The 6,972-nt window shown below is 46.5% G+C and overlaps 1 long non-coding RNA gene across 1 annotated transcript; it reads right to left on the bottom strand.

Moving 5' to 3' along the window:
* Positions 1-2,313: 2,313 nt before the first annotated feature.
* Positions 2,314-5,764, bottom strand: LOC103364367 (uncharacterized). Its single transcript, XR_520544.1, has 2 exons — positions 5,590-5,764; positions 2,314-5,056 (listed from the first exon to the last, which is right to left on the bottom strand). It is a non-coding gene; the product is annotated as an uncharacterized LOC103364367 (long non-coding RNA).
* Between the last annotated feature and the right edge of the window lie 1,208 nt (positions 5,765-6,972).

Below are 6,972 nucleotides of genomic sequence, written 5' to 3'. Positions count from 1 at the left end.
CTCTCTCTCTCTTAGGCGTAGCTGGAAGATAAGATGAAGGTCCAGCATCTGTGCTGTGACCACGCTGAGGAGATAAATGGAGATGCTGATTGGCACACGGGGGGATGCTGGTAGAAACCATTCCTGACAGGAACTGAGCTGCTCTGCTGCAGAAAACACACGAGTCTGTTCATTTAGATGTTGTTCTGCAGCGATGTGCACTGAATGATTCCTACTGTAGGTTGATAAAACATGAGGAGGGCTGTTGCCGGTTTTAACGCCAGCAGCTGAAAATACACTCATATTGTCCACATGCTGAAATACAGTAACGGCTAAAAGGTACAGTACGAGCGACGCACAAATCTGGGAGCCTATTGTTAGTGGCGCCTGTTTAAGAGGAAGAATGCAGCACCGTGATAAGGCAGCCAGCTGAAAATATGACATTAGCATCAGAATACTGAGGTTATGTTTATCTGCTGGCCGGGTCAGATGAGGTGTCTGCTGCACATCAGAAACATGAGAAACAGGATGAAGGCCTCTTTAAACACCAGCTAACACACTCATGGTGAAGCTCCTCAGTGGAAATGTTCCTTCATAGTTGTCAGATTGAACATATTCTTTATGCCTGTTATCATGTTTGTGTTTGATAATTTTCCGCCCTGCTCTCCCTCCCAACCGATGGTCTCTGTTCAGGAGCTGTTGAAACCACACAGCCTGTGGCCAGAACCCCCGACCGGGCCCCGTCCTAATCACAGCTGCCTGAGCAGAGTATTAATACTCAGACCTGTGAGCTGCAGCACCACTACTCCTATCACCTCTATTTTCAGTTTAGCTACAAGAAAATGTTTGTTTCCTTCACGCCGCGCCACAAAATGTCTAAAAGGGACTTAGATCAGCTAAACACATAAATCCTGTTTTAAGGCTAAAGACAGTTTGTTTAATGATCAGAGTCGGTGTTGATCCAGTTCACATCAGCTCAGCTCAGTTAGCCAGAAAACGTGTTTGTTATCATTTCAGAACATAAAAAGTGCTTCATTTAAATTAAAGTCGTAGCAACACGCAGCACAAACACTGTGTGACAAGTGAAAGGCTGCATTCAAAGTGTTCGTATTAAACTATAAGTAAAAGTGCTGGTGATGCACAGCAGCCTGTACTGATCTGATGTTAACTTGCAGTCAGGTGTGCACCACCTGAACAGAGCAGCCTGCAGAGCCCAGGCTGGCAGGCATTTACTCTTCTACATACATGTACGACTGTTTTCCACTTAAAGACAGTCCTGCACACCTCTCATTGGATCTGATTGAACACTTGTACTCGTTTGATTCAAACATTTGAATCCTTTATTGTAAAACCCAGCCAGACAAGCAGCAGCAGCGCTTTGGACCTGGTTTACGAGACGCTGTTTCAGATGAACATGAAACAGAATTTAAATAAAAACCTGATGCTTCATGAGGACTGCTGCTGATTTTCACCAGAATTAAATGAAATCAGGGTGTTGTTGGGGTCTGACTGGCCTTTGTGTGTGTTTCTCAGCTCATAAACCTTTAAACACTTAGAAGATCAACCACGTCGCTGTCTGAAGCACTTCTTCTGAAAAATGGAACAAATCTTCCACAGCAGCTTAAAACAACAGCATTATTTCACCCAGTGTGGCCAAAGAAAGGTCCTGAAGGGCTGCTCACTGACTGACCTGCTGAAACTCAGACTGCATGTGAGTCACGTGACGCTCGGTTCTGCTGTAATGAGCCCGTCCTCACCAGGCCTCACTGGCTCTGACTCAGGATCGCTTTGGTTTGTTTCTGGAGGTTGTTGCTGTGACGCCTTTTGCTGTGAAGTTTGGTTCTTATGCACCAATCCACACCGGCGCCGCTGTGTTTGTTTTCCTTGTGGCCTGAGAGATGAAGAAGGCGCACAGCAGCAGTGACATCCACTAAATGAGGAACTGGGAACTCGTCTTTCAGATTCAGTTCCTTGAAGGCTGCCTTTAAATGAATCCATGTGTGTGTCAGACGGTCGGGATGGTCCGGGCCTCCATCAGAGCCGGCCGTGTGCGTTTCTTTGGTTTGTGTGGCCCAGTGCTCTCTAAGTGTCACTAGCAGGTTCTGTCCTGTTGACATGAGAAGACACTGAATCTGTAAAGGCTCCTGGTGCAGCGCTGAAACCACACAGCGGACCGTTCGGGTTCGGGTTCGGGTTCGGGTTCGGGTCTGTCCTACTGGCCCTTACAGGAAGATATTCAGACACTGTTCAACAATGCAAACATGCATGTGGCTCCTCGAGCAGCACTGAGCACATCATGGACATGATTGTGTAACACAGAGACGACAGTGATCAGATGGTGGCAGATTACACGCTCGGCTTTATTACACCTAAATCATTCCCACACAGCTCAGCAGTTTGTTACTGACATGCAGATCAGCCACAGCCTGTTTCTCTCTCTTATGAACAAATAGCTCATTCAGGTCAGTCAGCGTCCAGGTAAGGCCGTCACTCTTCTTCGTTCACATCCTGCAGCAGATTGCAACACCATGAAAACAGCATCAAACCACCACCCTGACCGACCGCATGTCAGCCGCTGTTGTCCTGCAGAGTCTCAGTCTGTCATGTGGATGTGACTTCTGACTCTGACTCATCATGTCAATGCACACCGGCCACGCTCACGCTCAGCTTAAGGACGCAGGCAGAGGTTTCACTACATGCTGTATGTAAGTAGTCAGGTTGCATTATTTCACTGGACCACTGGCAGATGTGCAGACGCCTTCATCAGCACGACTCCAATAATATCAGCAGATATGTCAGAGGACACCAGGACATGAACAGAACCAGAGCCAACACACACAATGTCCAGTTTCAGTTTAGTCTGTGTCACAGGTGCTGATTCATTTCAGACACCCAGAAGCTCCACCACAGACCAGATGTGGACTTTAACTGAGTTCATTTACTCATGTTGGAGGTTCTTTGTTTGGCAACTGACACGAGATGCCGTGTAGAAGCCGATAACGAGAAAACAGCCGATAGTGGAATAAATGTTTAAAACGTAATAGGCCAAAAACGAAAGTCCTGAACCCAAAACGTAATGAATTGGGATGTTATTGGCCTGAAAAAAATAAAATAAAATCTTTGCAAATGTAGTAAACAGCCAAAAGTCATGACATTCAGGACTTTACTACGTTATCGGCTTCGACACGCTGCTTCCTAAGGAGCTTGTCAGGTGTGATGTCCTGTCACAGATGGAGCTGATGGATCACTGATCAGAGCTACTCATTGATCTGCACTGGTCGCCTCTGATGAATCACGTTTTGCTAATAACACTTACAGACTAAAGCTGAGCCACATGTTGGCCAAACACGGGGGAACATTTTGTCTGTCGGACTCTGACGGGGAACGTCACGTCCACAACGCAGAGATTTAACTCATGAAGCCCATACAGAGGACAGAGAGCCTGATGTTCTTCTACGTACACTCTGAACCATGAGACACTGCGTTTAGGATGATTTATAATCTGTCACATGTGACTCAGAGACCTGCTGCCATTTAAAACAGCAGCTACATGGTCTGTTTGTGTTCAGGGGTTAAAGAAAGACTTTAAAACTTTTGCTGAACAGCAGCAACTGCTGTTCAGACATAATGCAGCACAAGCAGAGGGAAATCAGAAAATCAGCAAACTGCAGCCGTGATGTCGGTTCAGCAGGTCAGAGGTCAAACGCTCCCACATTAGCTGACTTCAGCAAAATCCCTGTTTGAATGAGCGACACTGAGTTTTACTGCTTCGTAATTCAGTTTTTAATCCGTAGGCTGCTTCTCTTGTTTTAATAAAGAGTTTTCTGAAGCTGAGTTCAGACCAAAGTGTGACTGTGGGCTTCTGGACTGTTTCTGACAGACGAGATCTAACATGCAGCTCCTTTGTTCAAGGCTCTAGGAGGAGGATTTAGGTTCTTTGGAGGAGCCAGGCTCGACGTTCCCTCCTGTCTGGCTGCCAGTTCACTTGGCAACAAAGCAAATCCACACATTTACCAAAATGTAAAAAAGTCCCAAATGTCCACACATCTTCTGTCACTGAGCGCGGTCAGAACACAGCGAGCCGACCAGCTGTGGATCGCTCCTGCAGCCGACGCGTTGACTTGCCAAAGCGCTGACGTGCAGCTGTAGGGAAACATTCACACGGCTCAGGTCCATTTAGCGCTGAGCCACATGCACGCTAGCAGGACCTCCTCTGGGGGAATGCAGCCACCTGCGCTTTGAGAAACCAACATGTCTGCCACCGATACGGCCTGTTGGCTGATCCTGGACAGGTTATTGTGTCTGCCTGCTTGAACTGAACAGTCTGAACAACAGGTCTAATGTGACGAGCAGGTTTATCTGTCTGAGTGTATGTGACAGTGTGAGATGATAAACTCAGAGCTCAGAACAAGAACTGCCTTTTAGTTTGGGCGTAGCTGAGCACTTGACAGTTTTCACTCTGAATGCATTCACAAGATGCGTATCAGTGGCAGCTGAAGCCACAAACACACTCTGCTGGCACCTCTGAGTTCACGGCTACAGTTTGCTCTCTCCAGTATTCGGGCCCTAACATGTGGAGGTGTCGCTGCTCTCATCACTGCACTTATTTTAAGGTGGTACTGATGTTCTGAAGGAAGCTCAGCCTGCTGGTTGTCACAGCGGACTTACACAACACTGCAGAGCACAGCATACGTGACAAATCAGCAAGTTTTAGCAAAGCAGACTGAAGCCACTGATCTGAGTGCTTCTGGAGCTGTTTGAGCTGCTTTCTGCTGATGTTGAGGTTTTTTCAGACGTGCAGAGTCTCTCTTGAATTCAGTCACAGAAAACATTCAGAGCGCAGGGTCACGAGATCGTGCCCACACAGCCTCGCAGAGGGGAATGACACGCATGACCACTGACTGTGGAAAACAGGATACAGGGTACGTCGCAACAGGAAGTGTTGCACTCCTCCTCTGCAGAACATCAGTTTGACCAGAATGACTGCAGGTTGATGTCCACACTCTGTAACTCCTGCGGCAGCATTCACATTTCGTAATCGTCTTCGCTCACCATTTCTTCTGAGCCAGTTGAGTAACTCGGGTGAAAAAAAACAGAAAAGTTTTAATCCAACAGAAAAGTGTCTCAGGCAGACGGCACAGTTCTGAACGTGGACGTAAATAATTAACTTAGTGTGGTTAAAAAGCAATGAGTCATCAGAAACTTTATATGAAAAAACTAAAAACTAACTCAACACTTGGCATCTGAAAGTAGCTTCAACAAACTTCTTGTTAATTCGGGCAATTTAAATGAACACAACAGGATTACATTCAAGAAAAGAAATAAAGATTTAGATGTTGACAACGTTCTGCCTGCTTTTAAATGTGTTTTTCAGGTGAAGCTGCCATCAGCAGAACTCATTTAAATCTTGTATGAAATCCTTAAAAAACACACTGAAACACAAGCAAGCAGCAAACAGCTGTAGAAGAAGTGAGTTAGAGGCAAATGCAGCCGGTTTCATCGTGACTTTAACGCCTGACAAACAGCGAGCGCTAAAGTCGCACTAAAAGCCGTTCTCATGTGAATAAGGAAACGCCCACAGTCTGTGTGAGAGAACAGATCTGCTCTTACCGTCACGCTCCGGCCAACATCCAGCCAAGGTGTCCACCAGGGAGCTGCTCAACTACTGAACAGCAAATTGCCAAAGGTGGTTGAAAAATGCAGGCTTTCTATATATCTCTGAATTAGCAGGGGAACTAAAAACTTCCTTAATTCTACCAATTTAGGTTGGTACCATAAGGCTTCTTCTTCTTCTCCTTCTTCTTCTTCTTGTTCCTTATTAAAACAAGAAGGTGACAAACTCTTCCTACAGAACGAGCTGTGAGCGGCGGATCGCTTTGACCCGGTTGCTGCTGCCAGACCTACGAGCTGAACCGGTTCCTATTATTACTGACCAGTAATCAACAGACGGGAACTCGTCTTCAGCTTTCAGGCTTCGTTTTCAAGCTCTTGCATGTTTCTAAGAATTCTGAATGTGAATCTCCTGCAGCTAAATTAAAGCTGTTTCAGCCTCATCATTAGGAAGCATCCAGCATGCAGCTACAGACTCAGTATTACATGTATTTATGAGAAACACGGCCTCATTCATCACGTCTCTGATAATCAAAGCAGCAGCGGCGGCACACAGAATGAAGAACAAACATTCAATCAGCTCAGTCATGTTCATTTGTTCTCATGACTGAGGAGAAACCACAGAGCATCTGCTGCCTGCTTGTTCCTGCAGCAGGTGAACTGTGTCACATCAGTTCAAATAAAAGAGTTTTCAGGCCACTCTGTCCCTCACAGCCATACAAACACATTCAGTAGCTTCTACGTCACTAACTAAACGTGGCCCTCGTCGGTTTTGTCTGTTAATTAAACTGGAAAAGTTCAATTAGACGACTTGTGTAATGATGTGATTTGATCTTTTATGCAGCAGTGAAAACAAAGCGTTTCAGCTCAGAACTGGCTGTAAACTCACTTTGGTTAGAAAGAAGAGAAAAGAACGTGTCAGATGATTTAGTGCTGATGGCAGCGTGAGCCTCAGTCTGCATGATCGGAGCCTCCAGGAGGGAACACCACCCTGACTCCAGCAGCTGGAAGAGCACCTCCACCTTTATGACCTGGGTCCACAAGCAGGGCCGTGTTCTGTTTCTTTAGTAACGTACGAACTTCCACTGAAATCTGAAGAAAACAGTGTGACAGAACATTTCACTTCTGCGGGTGGACGGTCCAGGAAGAGGTGCTGTGCTTCCTGGCTGACGGTCCCCAGAGGTTTCAGTGGCCATCGAGCGTTTCACAATGACATGGAGCGGTGGCTCGACATGCATGCGAGGGGACATCCAGCCCTCTCACTTCTTATTCCTGATTCCTCATTTTCTCTGGACTCCACGAGCTTCAGCTATCAGACCGGGCCGGGGCGGTATTATTAGACCAGGGGTGAATCACAAGGCACATGGACACACACACACACAC

The sequence above is a fragment of the Stegastes partitus genome, unplaced genomic scaffold (genome assembly GCF_000690725.1).
Source record: "Stegastes partitus isolate 25-593 unplaced genomic scaffold, Stegastes_partitus-1.0.2 Scaffold744, whole genome shotgun sequence".
Classification (NCBI taxonomy): Eukaryota; Metazoa; Chordata; class Actinopteri; family Pomacentridae; genus Stegastes; species Stegastes partitus.
This window is presented reverse-complemented; position numbering and strand designations above follow the sequence as displayed.